Source organism: Anas platyrhynchos, chromosome 3 (genome assembly GCF_047663525.1).
Source record: "Anas platyrhynchos isolate ZD024472 breed Pekin duck chromosome 3, IASCAAS_PekinDuck_T2T, whole genome shotgun sequence".
In the NCBI taxonomy this organism is placed as follows: Eukaryota; Metazoa; Chordata; class Aves; order Anseriformes; family Anatidae; genus Anas; species Anas platyrhynchos.
The window spans coordinates 87,634,907-87,659,921 of NC_092589.1; the positions used below are offsets into that span (position 1 = coordinate 87,634,907).

The 25,015-nt window shown below is 43.9% G+C and overlaps 1 protein-coding gene across 8 annotated transcripts in view; it reads right to left on the reverse strand.

Moving 5' to 3' along the window:
* The window catches only part of MYO6 (myosin VI), a 109,641-nt gene extending 84,943 nt beyond the window's left edge, over nt 1-24,698 (reverse strand). For all 8 annotated transcript variants that reach the window (XM_072036257.1, XM_072036260.1, XM_072036259.1 and 5 more), the window contains exon 1: nt 24,546-24,698. The gene's annotated coding sequence lies outside the window, so the exon portion shown is untranslated. The remainder of the gene's footprint in view (nt 1-24,545) is intronic.
* Nucleotides 24,699-25,015: the final 317 nt, after the last annotated feature.

Below are 25,015 nucleotides of genomic sequence, written 5' to 3' on the forward strand. Positions count from 1 at the left end.
TATGACTAAGGATTCTTTAGTTGGAAGTTGCTATGTTATCATCCCACTTATCTTTACTTAAACGTTAATGATTTTTAAAAGGAGGCAACACAACTACATTTTGGTTTTGCAGAGTATTCAAAAGGAAATCAGAGGCTATCATCAGGTGAATGAACTCCAAGAAGGCAAAGTGCAGTGATGTAATTATCAAACTTGTCATCAGAAGCAGGCATTCGCCGATGTGATCCTGTTTACTATCCTATAAAGAGTTTATCATACCAGGGCACTGTCCTAACTGCTGAATTAACTAATTAAGACAGATAAAAAATAAAACTTCATTAAACAAACAGTCAGTAGTATATCGTCAGGTTGGCTAATAAAGAAAATACACTGGTAGCAGATGATCACTGTAAAAGCAAAATGACTACATTATTTTGTATTTCCTATCTTGTGTGTTTAGGAGTTGCTCAGAATTCTGCATGTTACACAAGGCTCACGAGAAAGGTCCTATGACCACACAGGACAGAACAAAGGGAGGAAAAATGCTGCCAGTCGAGCTCTTTTTTGGACACCAGCTCATTGTTTAAGTGAAACTTCAACAAATCAAAACTTATTCAGTACTCTACTGCCAACAGCATAACTCAAAGGAACAATAAATATAGCACAGAGATTTTCTTTTAGCTACATGCAATACAATCATAACAGCATTGTTTAGCTGAGTATTAAACCCATTCACTTTTCATTTCTTATTTACTTTTTCAATTTATTATAAAACTTTTCTTCACTAAACCAATTAGCTCAGCTATTCCAAATTACTTTTTTTTTTTCATTCCTACTTACAGTCACTTCCACAAGGTAACGGGGCCAAGCAAAGACTTCTGCCAATCCAGAAAAGAAGAAAATGGACAAGAGCACAGCATAACACAAAGCCATCTTCTAAAAAAAAATTGCCTTGAAACTGTTCGTGTTGATGGGTTAACTGCCAATAGGTTTCATAGATGTATGCAAACAGAATTACTGGATAAATACTTCTTGCAAAGCTACATGCTCTGACTTAGAGACATTCTGACAAAAAAAAAAAAATCAGCTAAAGAAATTATTCTAAAAGCATGCTCCTTTTCTTGTATATTTATAATGTATCACCGGGCTTTGAATATTGGTTCAGTTTCAACTAGAAACTGATTTTTGTACTTCTTCCATAACAATCACTATTTTATATTTGTTCTCATGTTGTATTTTAGCATTCACATAAGAAATACCTACTCTGCTGTTATCTTTAAAAATTAAAACATTTTTTGAGAAGACAAACCAGTCCCTTACTCCTAAAGCATTAGAGAAACCTAGTTTTACTTTCTCCACGGTAAGCGTGACAGTTCACAATTACACACAGGCACAAAAAAGCCCTGGCTCTCAGCAAAGAAAGCACGCGATGCTTTGTATCATTTCTCAAAGAGTTTGCCCTTGAACATTCATGCCCTCTTTCCACTTTCTTATGAGAAACGTTTATGAAGAAGTTCTGAAATCGGAAGGTACGATAGGAAGTGATCCCAGAAATATATCCTGGAAAAACAAATGTTACGGAGCAGAAGAGGCGGTGTGTTAGACAGGACTGGTGCAAGACCTGTGCAGCCGACCCTAAGCCATCTCACCTTCCTGTGTCTTAATGCCTGCTCTGGCCAGGTCGGCCCAGCTGTGCTCCTCGCTTTGCTCCTCGCTTTGCTCTCCAGCCGTGCCTTCTCCCTTCCTCCCCACCTCAAGGAACGCAGCTCTGAGGAGCACAGGAGGGTCTGAGTAGAACCAGTGCCTTGAAAAAACACACACCCACGTTGTCTGCTAACACTGAAAGTGCTGCTGCATCAAGACAAGGTCTTAAATTAGCAAATCTGCTTCCTAAATCATGGTAAGAAATTTCCTTCATGGGAACGGAAGTCATTTCGTATTTAACTCCTCTGAAAATAGGCATTACTTGCATTGTGCCGCACACAAGAAACCCATTTTCAAACCATTACACTCAAAGCTTTTTCAAATGCTTCCCATTTAATCAATTCCCATTTTTGTATGTGTGCACCTTCCACAGAACAAAAACGTAACCCGTTAAAATAGGATGAAACCACTGGAAGAGCCCGTATCATAGCGAGAGTATCTAACATAATTCACGCTTTAACAGATTTCCAAAAGGCCGAGCATCATTCAGCTGCCATACTGGGTGCCAAGAGCCTCGGTACCGCAGAACAAACAATACCAAATCCTGTGCAACACAAGGAAATCTGCCACCGAAAGTCACAACAAACGTTATGGGACCTGGCATACCGATCCTGCTCATGCTAAACCCTGGGGTAATCCTGACAACGTTTGCACTTGGCAGGGTACTTCCATGAGAAAGGACCAAGGAAGGTCCTTTTCCACTTCCAAGGGGAAAAACAGGTAGATAAATTTCTCAAGTCTTTTCCCCATCTGCAAGACCCAGAGTGAATTCTGGGCGACTCTAAGCTTGTCAGACTCTGGCTCTGTGGTATTTTGACTGTGATACGGAGAAGTTAAATTTGATTCATATTAAGATAATGTTTGCGGATTTCCTCTGTGATTCTTGCACTTCTGCCAGCTTTCTAAAGCAACCCTTCTGTCAAGTACGTTGCTCCTGTTTCAGTTTTTGCTAACAACATATAGACAGGTTTCTGTCCCACTTACTGTGCATTAAAATAACCCTCGGGGAACTGCCTGATGGACCAGCAAAGAAGTACCCGGAGTGGATCTGCACTGGTTTCAACCTGCAGCAAGTAACAGCAGCATGCCGAAAGAGGAGAAGCAGCAAAAGCCCCAACACAACGTCAAATTCCAGCAACACAACAAAGGCAGTCAAAAATAAAGCTGAAGTTTAAATTAAAGGAAGAGCTCCTCAGTTATGGTCTGGACACCACTTCAGAAGCAGAAGCGAACAGCCAGAGCACCAGAAGCGAGCCGCAGCGGCCAAGGGAGCCCAAAAGGGGCCGATCGGCCCGGCCGCGAGAGTCAATGCGGGTTAAACAGGGAGGGAGAGCATGGAGAGGGCAGCGGGGGGACACGGAGAAGTCCAAGACAGAGCTCAACAAGTGGATGAAAAGCTCGAAGCAAGACGAATGGCAGCACAAGCCACCCGATGACAAAGTGTACGGAGCACCAGGGCAGGCAGAGGTGCAGGAAAGGGCAGATGTTTTCTGAAGACAGTGTCTGTCTCCATCAGCTGTGGAGGCTTAAATTCTCTCCTGGCTCTGCCCCTTCCCAGCCTTCCCCACCCATCCACCTGCTCCATGGCGTGCTCTCCGATGGTCAGCAGGAGCTCCCAGCCTCCCCACCCCGCACCCCGTGCTGCCGAGCTGCTGCTCGTCTTCAGGTGATCTCCTACGAGAAGTGATTTGTTCATGCTCCTCTGAGAGCACTTCAACCTCCCCTTGAGCTCTGCACAGGAGATGAAACAAAAGTTGCCGATCTCAGATCTGCCAAACCAGACCTCAGCTCCAGCGCAGGGAGAAGAAAATCCGATTATGCTTACGAAATCACACTGCGGTAAGAAAATCCTTCCTTTGATGACCAAACGCTTCAATGAAATGCTGCTATGCAACAACCAGAAGCTCTAGTTGGGTATGTAAACGTCTGGTCATGAGCTACCACAGCCTGAACTGCAGAAGCTGCACATTACAGTAGGAAATTGGGACCCCAGGGTTTTCATCCCCTTGATAAAATACTTTCGAGTGCTTTTGAATTCTTGGTAATTCACCAGTTCCTACAAAAAAAAAAAAAGATAATTTAAAAAAACTCCACGGTTTAATTACTTTCTTACAAAAGTACATTTGAAGAAGAAAACTTGCACCAACTAGTGACAAAATCACACGTTTTATCCTTTCAGATGAGTCACCCTCAATCCCTGAAGTCCAGGCAACCCTTCGATGTCAACAGAGAAAGCCACATGCCGAATTCTAACCTTAACCCTACTAATAACAACGGTTTAGGAACAGCCCACGGGGTGAGCGGCCACACACTGCAGCAAGACGCAGCTCAGACTACCTCCCTTGCTTCCCTCGACCCATTCATCTCGTCACATTTTGAACCTTAGCTGTGTTGGCCTCTCCGCAGTGCAGAACAGCAAAAAAGTCCCTACAGAGATAAGCAAGAAGGCAACCTGCAGGGAGTTTTATCGTCTTGATAAACACGTCTGCACATGTATGTAAATCACAGGACTACACCAGAGACATATTTGCATTATAATTTGTTTTAAAGTCCAGCAATAGGAAAACGTTGCCAAACACTACTAAATAAAAACACTACCAGAGCCAAAATGGAATTGCACAGAAGTCTTATTTCTTTCACAGGCAGAATTTACTCCTAAAAACACTCACAGGGACAGCTTTAACCTTTTTTCCCATTTCTCCATATCAACTTGTATATCCTACAAAAAGCCTGGGTGTATTTTATAGGTGATGGGCAGAAACACAACAATCTTCTGCAGATCACACTGAACTCAGGAGAAATTCCCCTTCAGAAACAGTTAAGTGAAAAAAATATATATATATTCTTGTTCAATTCTACTCAATCTCTTTATCTTGACAGCAAAATCTACTGCCAAGCTCAACAATGTCATTGATAAAGTAGTTCTGGGGGATGAGACTGAAAGCTTTCTCTTTACATAAAAGAGCATGAGAACAATTTAATAGTCTTACCAACAGCAAAGCTACCCAGAGAAAGCGAAACAGGACAGAACAGAGCATTTTGTCAGTAAACCTATCAGTTTTCTTAGGAATATTATTGGTGTCAGACCCCTTCTTATGAGGCATGAGTATACAAACAGTAATTTCAGTGCAAGACAATAATGGCACAATTATTTACTCTACCTCAATCTCAAAAACAGATGTGGAATATATATTTCAAGAATAAAACCCATCTGAAATAGCCTTTATTAACCTCTTGTACTATCTAGAAGAGTTCATATTTTCAGAGTAGCCACAGTGCTGCAAAGACTGTGTGCATCCGAACAGCAACAAATCAGACAAAATCTCCTACTGGTACCAGCAGGATCCTGGCAGCAGGGAGAACTGCAGACCATAACAATTTCCACATTAGCCACATCCTGACCACAGCTGAATTCTCTTGTTCGCTCCTTTCCCTTCCTTCACACACACCACAGCTCTCTGACTTCTGGTAGCACGCTCATTTTCTGCAGCAGTTGAGAAAGTCCTGGGCTCCCCCAGACTTCAGCAAAACGCCATGCAGTTTATGGTCCCGTAGCTGATTTTGGCTCCAGGTTTGCCACAGGATGAGACAAACGTACTCCTGCTGGCCAGAATGATCTTCTTACCACCGGCTCGGTGTCTCCGGGGCTCCGATGCAGCTCCACAGCTCCCTACTGTTACAGACCACGAGTCCCAAGAGACCCAGCTCCAGGATGTTGTGCTCGCTTCTTGTTCACCAAGAGGTTGGCTGGCGTAAGGTATTAGACTGAGGTCAAAGTCCAGGTGTATTTTACTAACTGGTTTTAAAACCTCAAATACATCAGAGCTCCAGTCCCCGCCCCCTGCCACCTATAAAATGTTATTTATTAATTTAACAGGAACGCTGCAAGAAATCGTATCTCTGCTCCAAAGATTCTGCTCAGGTCAACAGTGATCAAAAATTACCCACCGGTTTTATCACAAAAATCATGATTTGTTGTCCCTTTATGTTACAAAATCTATAGAAGATTCCAGGCTTTGAAAACACTCGTCTTTCAGAAGCCATCTGCAGTAGCTTCAAGGCTTTCCAAAGCACGGCCCATGGCTACAGGCAATGCAAGCGCTGCCTCTTGATGTCCAAGAAAGTCATCCTTAAGGCCAGGAGCTGTACTAAAGCAAGCAAAGGCACACGTGATCACAGTAAATCTAATATTACAGTAAACTGAAAATAATACATGCGGAATCATGGCTCCCAGGACCAAGCCTCAAGTGTAATTACAAATTCTGTGCACAGGCTTCTGCAGAGGACAAACCACTCTGGCCACATGCTGAGAACGACCTATTTATTTTGGCAAGAAGGCCAAAAGTGGAGTGAAGGAAAGCTTTTAGTCAGACTGTAAATTTGGCCACAAAACACGCTTCAGGTGCTTTTAAATTCAAAATTTCCTGAGCAATTACAGCTGGAAAAAGAAATCTAGGAGAATAATCACTGTAATGCTGCCAGTGCTGCTTCTATATTTGACTTTGCAGATCCAAGATTAGAGCTTTTATCTACGACACCTGAGCTGACATTTCAGGCTATGAGAAATATTTTATGCAAAGAGCACACCTCCAGAGCTTGGGAAACTCCCTAGGAAATGAGACACCAGGTCACCAAGCCCTGCCCCAACACATTGAGATTAAGTGGGGCAATGTCGATCCAGACGTCTAAAATACCCACCCCGTGATAATCTGATGGTTTGAGACTTTTAAGGGGGTAGTAAATCTAAACACAGAATGAAATCAGGCCTCTGTTAAATAAAAAGCCTTCCTCGTGACCATTTTTCCTTTTCTTCTTTCAACTATGTGATTAGTTATGGTCTTCATTTCACTTTCCTTTCTTTAACGAATAGCCAGGAATTTAACCCCAGAGTTGGGGTAGGATGATACGACATTAATTTTCATCTCAGGAACAAAATGAAAAATCAAAACAGGGATATTATTCTTAACTCCGAGTGACATCTTTCTTCCATTTTGCTGCTTTATAGCCATTGCACTACTTTGAATTAAATGACATGCATTTCACAGCAGTACAAATTAAAGAATTATGCTTTCAAGCTCAAGATCTATAGAAGCCCTATATGGTCAATGTTTTACTCACACACACGTATAGAAAATACATACATTATCATTATATATATGCATTTTTTACGAAAACATAAATATTTTAATATTTATTGTCTCAATAAAAGGACATATTTCAAGAATGTAGGGCATATTATTTAGAGAATTCTTTCAAATCATTTGTCCTGACATAAATCCAAAAGATAAGTTTAAATTCACTGCATACCTCTGTGCTAGCAAACAGCGCAGCACAACAGGATCAGATCTGTACAGTGAAACAGCAGAGCTGAGGGTACAGCAACTACACTACACAAATTCTGAGGGGTTTTCTGGCTCTGCTCTGTACCAAGCAGCTTTACTAGCTCCCGTCTGGTCCCCTGGAGTGACTGTGAATTCAGAGCTGGGGAGCATCGTGTGCTTTTCTAAGGAGCATTTTCTGCTTTAGTTTCCTCCAAGGGGAATCCCGTTTGTGTGCCTGGAGCCGGAGCGCCATGGGTGCTGGCAAGCAGGAGGTTGACCTCAAGAGCAAGCTCCTGAGATGAACTGGGACACGAACGCAGACACACCTCTGCCCAGCCTTCCCCCAGGTGCTAATGGCTCCTGGCACAGGAAAAGACAGAAAGCGCAGATGGTTGCTCTGCCATAGTGACGGGCTGGGTTGGGGCTTTTTTTCCCCTTCATTTATCTGCATTTTATCTTCAACTTTATCGTAATTTGAATCTAAGCTTTCTTTCTGAATACAGTGCATTAGTGAACAAACAGCATACACCTACCAGTCACACAGCATTACTTCAACACCGTGAAAGGCTTCTAACAGTGGAAAGATGGCTTTTCTGAGCTTCTTTTTTTATTTTTAAATGTAAGCTTAGTCCTTCTTCCTTGCTCCCTCCCTGAGGAGGCACTATCCCTACTACAAATGTTTTACTTTAGAGCTCCAAAGTTCAGGACTTCAAATGCACACTTCGGCTACAAGCCAGAGTCCAAGCACCAGCCAAAATGCATTCCCCCCCTCCAGACCGTGTGTAACTGTCAGGATCTTGCTCTCTAAACACAAAGCATGATTAAAATCATCTTCAGTTCTCTCTCCACTGCCAGAAGACGATCCAGCAGCTCTCCTCGTGCTTGGTTTCAAGCTGCAAGCAGCCACTGTCAGCTCTCACAAGCCTGTCCCGTGGGCACCATGCCCCCCTGACCACCACGGTGGTGGGACAGTGCCCTGCAGCCTCGAAAGTACGGCCGTCGAGGGACTCAGACAGCAGGCCTCGAAGCAAAACATCACCTACCTGCAGCTCAGCTGGTAACCTACAGCTCAGCTCACTCCCCCCGGGATGAAGCCTGGCGGCGTCAGCAGCAGGAATGCGGGGCAGCCCTGTTCCTTCATGTTCGGACACAACGCCGCTCAGCTTCTCCAAACAAAGGCCTGAGCTTATTCAGCCTGCACAGAGCTTTAATCTCCGTGTTTTGTCTAAAACTGGGGTACAGATTCCTCTCTCCTCGTCGGACAGGCAAGATTTGCAATGAGAGCAAACGCAGAGCCAGCATTGCAGCAGCGCAGTTAGAAGCAGGTATCAGGATTTCCACTCGTGTTCTTCAACCACCTTATAGAAAGTGAACTTTTCTTTCACTCATGGACAATATATAATAAAATGTAAATCCAAATTGTTTTTGAAATGCATTGGAAGACATGATTATTAAAAATTATTAAAAAATACCCTCAAGGAGAGCATGTAAGGCTCACCATTGAAAAATTAAAGTTCTCATTTCCAAGATCAGTGAGTTATTGTCAGTCCTCTCCACAAACTACAGATACACACACACACGAGAAAACAAAAAAAAACCAAACCACCCCCTGGGAGGATTCAGCCTCCTTACTCACTACGTAATGCTTGCTCACCATCAACGAGGAAAATGCCAAGACTCACCCAGGACATTTTGTGACTTGGGAAAGAGCTTCAAAAAGCCGGTGAGGTAATTCGAAAGCTCATTGCCCCAGGGACTCCCTTCAGTCCCCTTCTCTCCAGCTACTCAGCATCAGCCCCAGAGTCTGCTGGAGCTCCTGCGACCTCGCCCAGTGCACCGAGGCAGCAGAACTGTACCTCCACCAAAGTGGATGGTTTAATCCACTTTAATAATTCCTCCCAGCTCAGAAAGAAGATGGATGAGCTCCACTGCCAGCACAAGATAAAAGTAGCAAATATAACCACAACAAGGCAACGACCAGAGCAGAAACTCCTCCTTTAGGCAACAGCAATTTGCTTTGGTTCTCCACATTTTGAAAATCCCATGCAGAAAGGCGTGGAGGACAAAGGCAAACAGAATGAATGAAGACTAAGTATCTCTTTTTCAATATACAAAAATAAGTCCACTTCCACTTCAAAGTTCAAGCAGGCTTACTTTGTTCATTTTTAGCACACAATCCTTCCTTAGATGTGAAAGTTTCCTTCGCTAAAACCAAAATGATGCAGGAGCATGAAGAATATCTGACACTTTAACTAAGGGTATTTTTTAACGATTCTGGTTAAAAATGAACCTTTCTTAAACGATTATTTTTTTTGTCATTTTGCAGATTTCATTCAATACTTCTGAAAAGTCGCTAAGTTTCCTTACCTCCCCCAAGTGACATTATCTGTAGCATTTTGCAAAATTCTCCGTATATGTGCAAGTACGGCCTGGGTGACCTGGCTTTAGCTGGAGTTCAGATGGTCACAGCCCATCCAGAAAACTATGAATTTTAGCTTCAGAGAATAAAGATGCATTTTTTAATATTTCAAAGAGAAGCACATGCACGTAGTATTTACCAACTATTTCTTGCTCTCATGCTTTTGTAACACAAACAGAAAAAGGAACAAGGTAAAAGAAACCCCATTTGCAGAGCTTTCTGAACTGAATACTGGTATTTCTCTCAGCTGTCTGAGGTCAAGGATGGTTGACGCTGTGTTCCCCAAATATAAAAGTATCGTGTTTAATGTGGACCACAGAGAGATTTGGTCAATATGACCTTTATGATTTAAATAACACTCTTCTAGACCAGTTATTTTTAGCTGCTGGTTTGGCAGTCCCTATGAAGGGATTAAGAAAAAAGGTATTGCAAAGAACCCACGGATGTGAAATTTCTGACAGATTTCAGCTACCCAGCAGACAGATCAGGGAGCCCAGAAATCTAGACTTAAAAAGATTGAATCATCATTATCAGGGTTAAGAGAAAAACTCATCAGCTACTGAACTTGACAGGTTCAAACCATGTCTACACATACAAAACAAAGTTGTTAAAATTGGCACTGAGGCTAGCAAGAAGGGCAATCAAATTGCCGAAATGCACAAGAAGGACCAGGTGCAGGCCGAGCAGTAATGCACCAGCCATTCCCACCTAGTACTTTAATTTAATTAACTTTCTTGAAGAAATTGCTAATTTTCTCAACACCATTCCCAAGGAACAGGCAGAACTCAATTTAATTCAACCTGCTATACATCATTAGGATTCACACAGGTGACACAAGAGGAAAAACCAAACTTAATTAGATCAATTTAGATCAGTTGCTATAAAATCCATGGGTTTTGTCATTTGGCACATTTAAACCTATTATCCAGTTAATCAATTAGAGAAGAGGATAACGTGAAATAATTCTCAAGCATGCTTCGAAGAAACTTAGATCTTCCCATACTTTTTTCTTTTAATTCAAACTCCTTTTGTGACCAAGAACAGTGCCTTTAAAGCCTTCCTCCCATTCTAGCCCTATCTATTAACTGATTAGTTTCATAATCCTTCCATTTAAATCCTTCTCATTTAAAAATATGTTATTGGTAACTTTTAAGTTTGAAGACACATCCCTTTGGGTCTTCCATGGCAAAGGCAACACGTTTTCTTTCTGCGCATCTTCGCAACTTTCCTGTGTGTCTCCAGCACCAGCTAAACAGAAATTCCATGAAGTTTTAAACAAACCCATTGCCTAGCAAAAAAAAAGGATAAGGATCACGTCATCACATATTAAATATGTACAGCATGGAAAACAGACTACAGAATTAATCAATCGAGCAGAAAAACCTGTAATCACTGGAAAGGCAATCGCTGGAAAACAAGGCCACACAGGCTAGAAACAGACACGATTTTAAAGACAATGGCTATGAATCACTTGGAAAAATCTCTTCTAGAATTACTTTCAACAATAATGCAGACTTTAAATTAGAACTAGTTTTTTCCTTCTTCCTAGTTCAACATATCTCAGTTGGTGATTCACGGGACTTCACACAGTCTGCAAAGCAGCTGCCTTTTTAATTTAAGTACACATACAGACACGGCCCACAGATAAGTGCTGGTGCCTTTTGCCAGAATCACTTGAGAGACGATTTCTGACTGGTTTCAGAATTTGCAGATGTTGCAAGGAACACCAACAATGTCAATCAAAACATCTAGGCTACAGTCAGAAGCGGCACACGTGAAGTTCTGATGACAGAAGCACTCAACTGATGCACTTATAATTACAAGCAAGACACTCGCTGCTGAGTGATGAACAGTAAAGCACACGAGTCCCTGATATTTTTCCCCCAAAATGAAGATACTGCTAGTTTGTAAAGGATGAGAAACATAAGCCTAAGTCAAACAAATTGATCAGAGAGGACACTGCACTGTTACTGAAGGAGACTGTGATCTTCTGGAACTCATCTCAATGAACCCACAAAAAAAAACAAACAAAAAAAAAAAATCTGACAATTGTCTTGCACAGGGCTTTACACAGCATCCTCTTCAGCTTTATGGACTTCTGTCCTACAGCCCTCCAACATAAGGTCACCTAAGCACTCTTTTGGGACTCTGGTCTGGATGTCTCAAGCCCTTCCTCCCTTCCTACATTACACCAAATATACTCTGTTACAGAGGCACATCGTCAATCTATCTCCTCTGTACAGTGACCCAGAATTTGAGTACTGTGGGAGCTTAACCTACAGCCATCAGGGAATTCTACACTGAAGTCAAATATGACAAATTCAAAGTCCTTCTTGTGAACAGAAATATTCCAAATGACCTTTCACGACGGATATTTCTTCACGCTGTTCTGGGATCTGAGCATACTTTTGGAGGGGTGGGGAGGGCGGGTTACTACCAAATTCCTCACAGATTTCCTGAAGCCACTGGAGCTATTTCCTCTTTGGAGCAGAAGTCTTCGTCAGAGTAGAGGCTTTGGTTTTGAATTATTCATGGAGACTAGGAAACTAAAAGCTTTTAAGCATAGTTGTCTTACAGCATTATATGATGAGAGATCTTCTAAGGTCATTTTAGAAAAGATTCAAAGCGCAGCATGGAAGAAAAAGTCATGTATGGAATAGAGATGGAGTACCACGGAAACTCGGAGGGTTAAAGAAAGTCAGACACTTCCTGAGGAGCTCAGAACAGCCAAACTCCGAGACTGACAATACGATGAAAACACAGTGTTTGTTCAGGCTCCAGAGGCCTATACAAAGCTTCAGAGCAATCTGAGGCAGGAACACAGGAACAATTAAGTCCGAAAAGAGGAGAATGACAGTACAAATCTGACCAACTGACAAAAAACCTCGATTCAAAGGACAAAAAAAAAATAAAAAATTACAATACATGCACTCATCCTGCAGGCCCATTTTGGAAAATGCATCAACAAATGACGAATGAATCAGTATCCCCATCACACCACGTTACCAGAGACTCCACCTCTCAAGACTCGTGTTCCACCCTTCACCATAGCATACCTGTCTTCAATTACAGGGACATCCACGTTTCCTTCTACTGACTGAAGGACACAAGGTCTGAAGAAATATCTTATTATTTCTATTAAAAAAACAGAGGATATTTAAAGGAAGTACTAGACTACAGAAGACTATATTTAAACCTGGAGTACATTTTTGCTACAGTATCCTCCAAAAAAACAAAAGCAGCTAATACCTGCTCTTACTACAGAGAAAGAAAATTAGTAATATTAGCCATCAACCTGCCATTGCATTTCAGTGTTGATGCTCTGTTAAAAGGAAATTCATTCTTTCTGTGTTTCTGCTTTATTTGTGTAACTAATAAACAGAACTCACTAAAGTATCATGGTTTACACTGACAGACTTATAAATAAAAAAGTTTCTTAATAATTCCAATAACATGGAAACAACAAGGAAAGCAAGAAATTGATCAAATCCCTTCTCGTCTGTCTGCACAACCAGCAACAGTCTTTTCCTATACTCCTTTCACAGACAAAGGTGAAAATGGTGAGTCATGCTGGCTAACCGCTTGGTCCCATGACCTGTGAAGGATACAGAGCTAATCTTGCTAGAAGAGAAATGCCACTGCATCTGGACTGTTAAGAGATAATATTTTATTATTATTAGGAAATGAAGAGTTAGCAAAATTTGCTCAAGTTCAAATTCAAACATACAACCAAGACACAAAAGTACATTTCAAAGTACATTTCGTATTTCATACAAAAATATGATAACGTTTGGTTGTGGGTTTTTTTTTCAGCTTCTACTCCATAAAACTCATTCAGCTTTCACTAGATGCAGTAGCAATAAATCTCTTCAGACATCTGGCAAGCTCTGCTGCATCATGTTCCCCTTCTGCTATGGAAGCTTCTAGCATTTTGACAGGATTCTGGAAGCCCATTCACAAATTGTCCTGTAATACCATCACAGCAAGCCACAATAAACCAGGTGTGGCTTCAAGCAGGAATACTGAGCCACCCACCAAGTGCTCTAATAGCTCTGACAGTCTTCCCACATAAGTCTCTTGAACTAAGTTTTTTACTGAAAAATATTCTGGAAGAGAAGCACAGGGCAGAGGACTAATGCTTTACCTTATCTGCCCCCTCGTATAAGAATACAGAACATAGTTTAAAAGCCAGCTATAGTCAAGTCAACAAATATGTAAATGGCAGGATGCCTGAAGATAATTAAGAGAACACATGACAGCACAATGGGCCACATCATAGAAAATCAAGGGACACTTTTCCCAGTAAGAAATTCTGCTTGAAATGCTCTGGACTGCTCCTGGTTTTGGGGAACACCATGAAGCGAGGAGCTCTCTGTTTTGCCAGAGCTATCTCCACCGGTCCTGCACTCATCCGTGCCTCTGAGCCCACCTGGAAGATAAACCACATCTCCCCAGCCTCTTTCACTGAGCATGTCTGCAACCCAGCAAAGCCACAGTGCCAAACAATATTTTCCCTATGTGGCTACTTCTGCCTACATCACCCCAGTCCACGTCAGCATTAGTACCTCTGGTTCTTACTCCTCTTCTCAAGCCCTTCTTCTCTACACTGCCCCACTTTACATATTAGGCTGCAGCTAAAATCAGCTTACAAAGTAGATCTTCAGCTCAACAGAACAGTATTCCCTCACCGCTGCTTCAGGAATTTAGTGACTCTGCACACATTTCAGGCAGCAAAAGGCATAAGGGTTTCTTTGCTAGGATGTTCTTGGCATGGTGAAAGTGCTTCTGCTGACCCAGAACAAGATCACTGTGTTTTTATCCAGTGCAAGGACCACTGTGAGTAGCCAAAGGAGTCCCCAGCAGAGCCGTAATCCTCAGTGGCTCACAAGAAAAACAAAAAAATACTCCATCCTGTAGATTTAAATGGGGTCAAGAACTTTCCATTGCCAGGCTTCCCGGGCTGAGCCTGGCCTGTGTGAGCAAAGCCTGCTGTGACAGGAGTGTTTCACGCAGTAAATGTCACCTCCACGTCACTCTCCCAACCTCAGGATGATGAGCAGGGGAAATTGTAGGTTGACAGCTTCCAAGTAATTACACCCATTGCCACTTCAGTGCTTACTAGTGTTTCCACATGGGTCATCCTCAACAGGGGAAGGCAGAGTAGAGAAAGAGATGGATTTTGATGAAAACTCTCTATCCAATTCTTAAAGTCTCCCTCCACCAGCTGTCCTGACCTGTGTCTCTCCACTACCCTTCTCACTAGTCACCAAGCCTGGTTGCAAAGGAAAACAGAACCCAACATCTCTTTCATTCTTTGAGAACTGTAATGATGCAGCCAGTTTTACTTGCTGTATCGGACAACTCCATTTGCAATCTATCCTGGTATCTATAGTCCATGATGAACAGGGAGATTGTGAAGCTGCATTCTCATTTGTAGGACTGACGCCATGCAAATCCTTCTCATTTCCAGGAGGCTGTGAAACACAAAAGGCAGGATATCCTGGAAGCAGCAAGGTAAAGAAAAATAGAAAGAAAAAAAAAAAGAAAAAAAAAAAGCAGGTGTCCTGGGAATAGCATTTACACAGGTCTTCTTTAAGGGCAGCAGCTGTCCCTGAAAACAGAAGTCTGATTCACAGGGAGCCACCTTGGGAAGCCACCCACAAATACCTGTGCTGGAAATACCAAGCATTCAGACCACACCTCTGCTGCAGCCTGAATGCCAGAGATATCCAGGCAGACAATGGCTAAAACAATGCAACCCAATCCAGGTGACCCGTTAACAGCATATCCTGGAGTTCTCATTCTGTTTTATGCTCCGGAGAACTCCAAGTAAATGCCATCACATGCATCTGGGTCAAAATTTGACTGCCATTACACCTAGCAGTGCAAAGATGCAGTATCAGCTATCATAAAACCGAGGATCATACGTCCCACGTATGACTCACTACAGCCTGGAGCAGCAGAGCTTCGCACCAAGCCACTGCCATTCCAGTTGGGTGGGTGCCCTTTGGGGAGTCAGCTGGGTCCTCCCTCAGCTGGAGGATGATTTTGAAAAGCCCTTTCAATCTTCTCACGTCCCTTCTTCTTGTAAGTATTGAATGACACCTGAAGACCTCAGCAGAGTGCAGTGATGTAGAAGGCTGTGTGGTTTTCTGAATTGCCTAGGCACAGGTAAAAGCTTTCACAAGTTCAGCAGAGTCCAAACCCTTACAGGAGGTGTTTAGAAGTGGTGTTATGGCAGGAAAAGGAGGAGGGGAAAAAAAAATAAAAAAATTTCAATATTGGTAGGCTGAAGATTGCTAAGATTGGAGCTTCAAAAATCAAGAGCCTGCCCCAGCCATAGAATTTAATTTATATGCTTACTAATATCATTAGGCTAACTCCTCACAACATAAAACTGCTTTTCCTTCAGGTGAGGCTACTATTTCACATTCAGCTCAGTTCTCCTGTATCTTCACATGTCCTGTAGTTAGACAGCTTTTCCTTAAGCAAAGGCCTGAAAAAAAAGTAAAACTAAGTACTTGAAAACATCCTGTTTTTATCCCATAGATGTGCTTCCCTCGCTGTCAGATCTGCCACTACTAGGCTTCTGTTTGTTTGCCTGCACATGAGGAGTTTCTCATGACAAAGGTAGGATATTAATTTTAAATGGAGCAGCTAAGCAAACTAAATAAAATAAAGCCACACAACCCTCGTGCACTGCTAGATCCCATCACTTCAAATTTCTCCTTAAAATATGTACATTGGATGAGGTGGCAGGTCCCTTGCCGAAGGCTCCTGATTTACCTGGCTGCTCCCAAAGCTTTTTGGCCACTACTGAAAAGATGACTGATGGAGAGAAAAGAGGCTGCTAGGAAAAGCTGGTGAGGGGTCTGGAGAACAAGTTCTACGAGGAGTGGCTGAGGGAGCTGGGATTGTTCAGCCTAGAGAAAAGGAGGCTGAGGGGTGACCTTATTGCTCTCTATAAGTACATTAAAGGAGGCTGTAGCGAGGTGGGGGTTGGCCTGTTCTCTCACGTGCCTGGTGACAGGACGAGGGGGAATGGGCTAAAGTTGCACCAGGGGTGTTTTAGGTTAGATATTAGGAAGAACTTCTTTAGTGAGAGGGTTGTTAGACACTGGAACAGGCTGCCCAGGGAGGTGGTGGAGTCACCATCCCTGGAAGTCTTTAAAAGACGTTTAGATGTAGAGCTTAGGGATATGGTTTAGTGGGGACTGTTAGCGTTAGGTCAGAGGTTGGACTCGATGATCTTGAGGTCTCTTCCAACCTAGACAATTCTGTGATTCTGTGAAAAGACGAGCCGGTTAGCTTTCAGAGATGACAACTAAGATGTGATTCCCGAATCGCCGCCGCCACAGGGTGCAGCACTCGGGCTGAGCTGTGAGGTGTGGGCCGCGGGGCTCCCCGCAGCAGGCCATGGGCCAGTGCACCTCAGGGTCAGGCTGTACTTCAGCATGGGCTGAAAACATGATTTTAAAGCCCAGGCACAGTGAGAAGGGCAGCCCCCGATGCCACCCTCATGCCTTCAAAGAGGCAAACCGGCATTTTTGTCTCAATGTGATCCTTCAAGCGTTCCCTTTTGAATCTGCCAGGTCCCTCTGACCCCCTCAGGTGCCAGGCCTCTCCTGCCTCCGCATCGTCCCTCGGCTTTCAAAAGCTTGTCCAGAAGTAGCTGATCCCAAACAACTCCTTCCCTTCCTGCTAGTTCCCCTCTACACTGCTTCTACCTCCTGACTAGGCCTAACCCAGCCCAGCCACGCCGCAGACAGGCCAGTAACATAAAGTATGCTTTGTTCGCCCTCTTCCCTCCCACTGGGATTCATAAAGAAACCAAGATTAACACCGAAAACAACTAATCTGTAATAGCTGGTTTTGTTTGAAATTAAACACATTTCCACAGCCATCTGATGCACTCCAAGCCTGTACTTCTCATGCGGATTCCCGATCTCTTTTTTTACTTAAAATCTAAAAATTAAAAGTCAGGAAACAATAGAACTGCGTTCTTTGAAGGCATAAATACATTCTCCTTTTAAAGAGCTCAGGATTTGATCCAGAACCGTAACAGAAGGGTTTGCAACAGAAGCTGCATTTAAAAAAAAAAAAAAAAAAAAAAAAGTCTGTGAATCAGTTTAATATCTTAAAACCACTGAAAGTCTATGAATCAGTTTAGTATCTTAAAACCACTGATCATCTGATGCCTACATGAACAGAGACACACGACCCTGTATCAACAGAAATAAAGGAGCTACTTCCCAGGCTTGTAGAAGATATTTTTTTTTGTTACAATTTACAAGAAATCTGATACAATATTTAGTAAGTAAGTAAATGCCTTAAAAAGAAAACGGGGAAAGCTGTAAGGATTTAAATTGAAAGAGCACATTGCCAAAATATTGTTTGTATTTATCATTATTGCTTTGGTTTTGAACATACCTACATATAACTTAGCATGTAATACACAAATCTCCATAGCATCAGACGCCACAATGAAAGCCTGAATCTTCATTTATAATAGAAAAAGACCACTGCAGCTCCAAGGAAAGCAGTGGTTTAGTCCATGGCACTGCAAAAAACATGTGCTGTGGGTGTTGACCTTTCAAGCAAGACATGACTTGTACAGCACGATAGCAGACTAAGAAACTTCATGTTTAAGATTCCTCTCCCTAAGCTGGTAGAAATAATCTTTTTCCTTGGAAAGATGTGGAACTTCAAAACAAAACAGCAAGCAAAATTTGTTTCAGATTACCATCAGAACATGGTAGAAAACATATTTGAAAGAGCATCCTTCCCCTAATCAAAGCTTAAATTTGTTCTTGTATAAGTGACCTAGAAAATACTGAGATGTTACACTACTTTCAAAAGCTGAGAACGCATTTCCAAACAGCTGAAAGAAAATATTTTTAATTTATGGCAGTCATGCAGTGAACCAAACCCGAGCTCAAGGTCCATATAATCTGAAATTGTGCGTCTGACCGTGACTAATTTCAGATGCTTGCGAAGATGCAGGAGTGCTCTAACTGGATCACCATTAAGACAAACATCACCTCACCACCTCTGAAACTTCTTCCAATTCTCCTGTACACTTTGTTCCTAGCAATTCTGATTTAATACAACTCTGACAAATGAGCCCATTTCTCTTCTGTCTCCTGGGAGCTGAGAAATTCGAAACAGCGTTCTTCCCATGGCCAGGAGAAGATTGGTTCCTGAATTCTGTAAAAGCATTAAAGTCTCAATGAAAATAGCTTACTCGCAGCAAAAAGCAAATAAGGACAATCAGGCGATGATGAAACACGCACATGTGTGCCCACAAATTAATCCACAGCTGGCAGGTCTATTTTTAGAAGAAAAACATAAAAGAGGAGGAGTAAGTGGGCCTGGCAGACTGCTCATCAAAAGGCAAGCCCACGAGTAAGGGACGGAAACACGGCGTCATCCCTGCAGCACCCACATAAACAACGCTCCCTGCGCCACGGCACAAGCAGACAACACACTGCCATTCGTGGACCTGAACACCTGCTGAAAGGGCGAGCTGCACGAGCACAGGAAAGGCTTTCAATGATCGGAAAACACCGCAGAAATAACAAAAAGTAGACAAAGATTTATCTCCTCTGCTTCCCTACCTTTGTATACGATCCAAAATAAGGAGAAAAAAAATAGTAGGAATAAAATTCCTCTCCTCCACCCTCAAAATCACCACATCTACTAAAAATAAGTACTGGTATCTTTACATAGTAATAAAGCTCCGTGTTATTTTAGGACCCTCTGAAGTTCATGGTCCTGTAAAATCCCCTCCAGTCCTGTTGTTCCAACTCTGAAAATCCCTGTGTATGCTCTTTATTTCTGCATTCCTCTCTGCAACAGGGCTAGTGAAGACAACAAAGGGTTACACAGGTTTCAAAGACTGAAAAAATGCTGTGGTTTCATGAGATGGGATAAGCTGAACCAGTAACAATAAGGTAATAAAACAGGTAAACCCTTCATCTTCCGCCCCATGTTTCTGTTCCTCACTACATACTCCTGCTGCCCGGCTGTATAGGGTCCAAAACTCATTATATCCCTCTGCAGCGGGGAGATGGAGAAGAGAGATTGTTTTTGTTGCCTTCTGCAGAGTCAGCAGTTTGCACGGACCGGTGGAGGAGCCCACTGAACACCAGAGCCGCTGGGAAGGGAGGGGACGGCAGCGGGAAGATTTCCTGCTTTCGGGGGCCTGGCAAGCAATTGCATCAGCACAGCTATTCACAAAATTACAACCCTAGAGAATCATTAGAATCGAAGTTATTAAAATATTTGTTAGTATTTTCATTCCCTAATGCTTTGATCCTCGTCCTGGAAACTGCCTACACCAGAGGTTAATGCATACATTAAACTTTGCCCTAAGAGACCAGCTACAGAGCGTGTCCCTCTCAAAACACTCCAGTGCCTCTTCTCAAATGAGCAGAGGGCTACAGGGGGCAGCTCCGGCGTGCCCACAAACAGCCACCCAGCTGAGAAAATGAAGATGCAGCAAAGCAGCCAAACTTTGCCCCCAAAATTTTTATTGCTACCATGTCTGCTGCTGGAGGGTGGGTGTGATGAACAAAGCGGGTGCGCTTGAATGAATTTGAAGCAACAAAGCTCGGATGGGAGCTCAAAAGCAGCATGTCCCCTGTGTCCTCACCCAGACTCGGGCACAGCAAGTGACCCGTCGCCCAGCGCTGCTGCCTCCTGCATGGCTTCTGCTCGGGGTCACGCCTGAGAGGGACACTGCTCCCCTATAAGAGACCTCTCCTGAAACATGGTTACAAAAATACCACCTTCTGGTCAGGTTTCTGAGCAACTGGGAAGGAACCCGAGATTAACAAAACTTTGTCACGTGTGATAATGGGAGTTCCCTGAGCTATTTTTATGGATTCTTCAGATTCAATTCAGGAAGCTGTTGCTACCAATACAGCCACAAAACTAGCTGATATGAGAGAGCTTTTTGTGAAGCACTGACTTTGTTACAGTCCCTGTTCCTCTTTTTTTCACCCACAAGTCAAATTGGTCTGCTAAATGATGTTAGTTACAAAAAAAAGCAAATTCCTTTAGAAAACTAAATATTTATCCACTATGTAAATAATATTATTAATTTCTCCATCTGTCTTTGCAAAAATAATTCAGCAAGCTCACTGCATGAATTGCAACGTTGCTTCAAAAAGCAAATAAAAGTTTTGCTTTATTTGATATTAAAAAGGCCTTTTGTTGATTACTTAGGAGTTCAAGGTTCACCCAGACTTCCAGCTGAAGACCGGGAACTTTTCTGTCGATTCTTTTAAGAGCAAACTGAACCCTGAGACCTCCACATACAAACGTAGCCCCTCTCCAGCTCCCAAGCCCCTCTCTGTCTCTAGCAGCCACCAACCCATACAACTACCGTGCAGCAGCTGTGATGCCTGTGGGAGCTGCACTCGAGGCTGCGACTGCGGGGTAAACGCAGCCAGGCTGCAACTCGTTCCTTGTCCCTGACACACTGGGAAAAAAATGAGCATGCTGCAGGGGCTCCCACACCACCTTCCACGAGGCCACGTTCAGTGGTCCACACTTCATTTACATGCGGCGATTCAAAACCAGCATTTTCCCACATATTCTTTCTATTATTAGTGCCCGTCAATACTGCAGAAATACATCTTTAAGTCTCAGTCACAATCAGAGCACAAACCTACATGCACGATATGCTGTGTTAAAATGTTACATCACTGATTGATTTTTTTCTGTCTGTGCATAATTTAAAAAGCAGAACCAAAATGAGGGTACCTAAACAAATGCACTCTGATTTAAAAAGAAAATTAGATCAGACTTGTAGACTGGCGATTGTTTAAAAGTGTTTCAGAACAAAAGACACTGTAAATTTGAACACAGATTATACAGCATACAGTATATACTACAGTAGATGACGAATGGCTCTGTTTCTATCCCTCTGAGTTTTGTGGTTTAAGTCAGAGTCTGATCCCAAACCTACATTTCCTACAGGATTACAGGCTGCACCCTTAAACCACAGCATTCTGTTGTTGAATGCCGCAATATGCGTTCTGCCTCGACGCTACTTTAAACAAAATGCATTAAGCTGCAACATCAGGTCACCAGAAATAACTGAAAGAATCCAGCTCAGTATCACAAAAATTGCATTTCTTTTGAGCACTGAATTAACTTATTCCAGGAAGAACTCAAGTTCAAGTTTTTCCTGAAGAACTCAAGTTCAAACCTCTGCACAGGAACGAGTTGTGAGGAAAGTCTTTAATACATCCTTAATACAAGTCCTATTCTACTTTCAAAAACCTTCCCAAAAGGGAGGTTCCACAAGCTCAGTTTGTCCCAGATTTTCCCAACGCACAACCACTGTTACTATCTAAATCAAATCCTCAGTACAGACTAGTTCCATCTTTTTCTATATAATCACTGACAGACGGACAAAAACTCACTAACTTTAAGGTTGTAGCATCTTCTTATCCCTAACCTCGACCTCTTTCTGCTGGAACTGAGCTTGCTTGGCCTTTGTAGGCTATGCTTTCCAAACATGCACGGCCTCTGCAGATCGCACTTTCCAAACCCTTCCTAAACCTTGATGACAATTTCTTCCAGACCATAGTTCGCATTTATCTTTCCTAAAGGACAGCAGCCAAAACAAAACGCATGTTATTAACTCAGACATCACTAGATCCAAAAGGTAGGTGATAAACTTTCACGTTACTGCATCCCGCTGCTTGCTGCCATCCCCCTGAGCCCTCAGACCCATCTCCACGGCACTGTTGCCAGGTGGGCTTTACCGATCTGCACTACGGGATCTCGGTCCTGAACACAGTATTTTGCACTTGAACACAGCCATTGAAATTGGCACTGCCTGAGCCGCCTTTCCCGTTTGATGATGACAGCATGTAACCACTCCTCGAGAGCAATCCCCTACCCCAAAGCTGTATCTAGGCCTGGTCCCTTTGGCTCAGCTGTTCCCAAATACTTCAGATGAACAAATAATTTCCCTAAAAGCAGACGTTCGGGGTCAGACAGCAGGTCTGCCACTTCCAGTGTGCTGCCTGCAGTCCTGAATGCCTAGAATAAAAAAATTTGGTAAATACCTGAGGGTATTTTGCCAGCATACTTTCCCTGGTTCCATCCACAGCTCAGCAAACCCCAGGGCTGCAGCAGGTGAGAAGGGGGGGTACTCAGGAGATTTTTCTGCTATGAATTTGTCCGGCTGCTTTTTATGTCCCTTTGAACTTTCAGCATCCACATGCTTCAGAAAGGATTTCCAAAGCTTAAGTAGCTACACATTGGGTAAGTAAAAAACACCCCTTTTGTTTTGAACCTGCCAGCTTAATCTCATGCTTTGACATTTTGTGCTGAAAGCAGCAATAAAAAAAATATTCTCTTCTCACCTTTGCCACATTGCTTGCACCATCATCTATCACATTTCCCCATCAAAATCCCTGAAACCCCAAAGTGTTCCTCGGACCAGCATAATTAAACACCAAGAGAGGATGAAGGTTAGTCTGAGTCACGAGACCTTCTTCGCCCTTGCAGACCAGGCACAGGGAGCCAGGACTACACTTGGTTCTGGGAGCAGCTCGGTTAATGTGTCCAAAAACTGACCCAGCATCACACAGCAGCGCGTGCCGACCCCTGATTCTGAGGGTCGCAGTTCTTAGGACAGATTATGCACGAACACCCACTCGGGCTGGAAATACGGGGGTGGGGGAATTAGTTCAACTTCTGGGCTAATACTGAGATGCTTTTTACTTCTGGAAGCTAATAAGCCTCGCAGCAAACTTTACTGCCTTTATAGTTTCACAAAGGCATAACTGTGCTTCCACTAAATAGTTTATTAACTTACACGCACTGAAAACACATCCGCTAAAAATACAGACTAAGTCCTAACTTCTACTTCTGAAGCCTCTGCAGTGTTGTTTTTTACTAACTTTTACTGTGACAATTCTGATATCTACTCCTCCAACTCAGCAATAAACCTGTGTCTTTTTTTCCTTTGCAGTTGCTTTATAAAATTTATGCTCCTTATCTAACTTGTGCATGAACACAGCTTTATGGCACTTAAGAAAACAGTGCAAGACAGCATTTATTTACACTTGTACAAATAGCACAAGGAAAATTGTGATCATTTCTATAGTTCCCAGGATTTTTTTCCCTAGCATTCTTTTCTCTCTCTTGAAAACAAGAACTGTGGGTTAATCTTAAATGAGGCGTTCATCTCTACCCCTGTTAATATGCCACTTTTGTAGGAGAAGGAAGGCTGAAGGCTGTGGCCAACCTTTGCCCTCCGGTGACTGCTAACCCAGTCCAGAGGCCGCTTGGCCGCCTCCTGATGCCAAACAAACCGCGAGGAATGGGACGGCTCCAAAGAGCTCCCCTTCCTTCCAGGAACCAGGCAGGACACTAGGGCTGAAGTCAGCAGAGTGTAAAACGAAATAACAGGTAACAACCAGGCAGCCCGTGATCTCCTCATGTAGCTCCTTCATTTTCACAGCCAGCAATGGGGCTGGCTGCTTAGGAATCTGCCTGCCGTGCACCGGGCAAGCAGCAACAACACCAACCAGGCACCACAAGCCGCACCGCAGCCTTCCCATGGAGCCAGGAATGCGAATGGCAGGAGCCAGACACTGGGTTTTGGTAGGGCTGAGCCCTGCGGTCCTCACACTGATTCACCAAAGCGCAGCCTGCTGCAGGACCTCGAGCAGACGACGTGCTCTGAGGGACGATGAGGGTCGGGTCCAGCTGTGGAGAAGTTTTACGTCCCTGGCAATGCCAGCCCTGCCGGCACCGAAACGTTTGCAAAGGGGGAGTTGGGATGAAGCTCGGTGTAACTTAGCGCGCACAGCATTTTACAGAGGATGATACTTAGGAAAAAAAAAAACAAACACGAACGCAATGACATTTCAAATGACACTTCAATGCCCTGCCGGCGTGCCCCGCTTTCGGCTAGGACACAGCGAGGGGAGCCCACCACAAGCCCTCAGACCCAAGGCAGCACCTGGCGAGGAAGGCCCGGCTGCACCCAGCTCCCCGCACCCAGGGCTCCGGGGGAGGGCTCCCCCTTCTCCCTGCCAGCCCCTCGGGTCCCTCTCCGTGCCCTGCCGCCCCTTCCTCCCTTCCCCCGGTACCTGCCCAGCCCTGCCGCGGCCGCCCCGCTGCAGCTCCGCGCCCGGCCGCCGCTGCCCTGCGCTGCGCTGCGCTGCTCTGCGCCGCCCCCGCCCCTGCCCCCGCCTGGCCCGGCCCGGCGCGGCCCGGCCGGCAGCACGGCACGTCAGCGGCACGGGGCGGGGAAGGGCAGCAGCAGGAGGAGGAGGAGGAGGAGAAGAAGGGGGAGGAAGAGCAGCCCGGGCCCGCCGCCCTTCCCCCGAGCTGCCCCACAGCGGGGGGGGGCTGAGGGGGCCCCTGCGGCCTGCTGCGAAACGCCGCGCAGGGGCTGGCTCGGGGCTTCGCCGAGCTTTGCTAGGGGCGATTTGTTCTTTTTTTATTATTTTATTTTTTCTCTTTCTTTTTTTGGACCACTGTGGTTATGCAGAGTGTTGGGCTTGTGTTAAGTGACCATATAGCTTGTAAAGGAGGGTGTGCGGTATTTGGTGTCTCT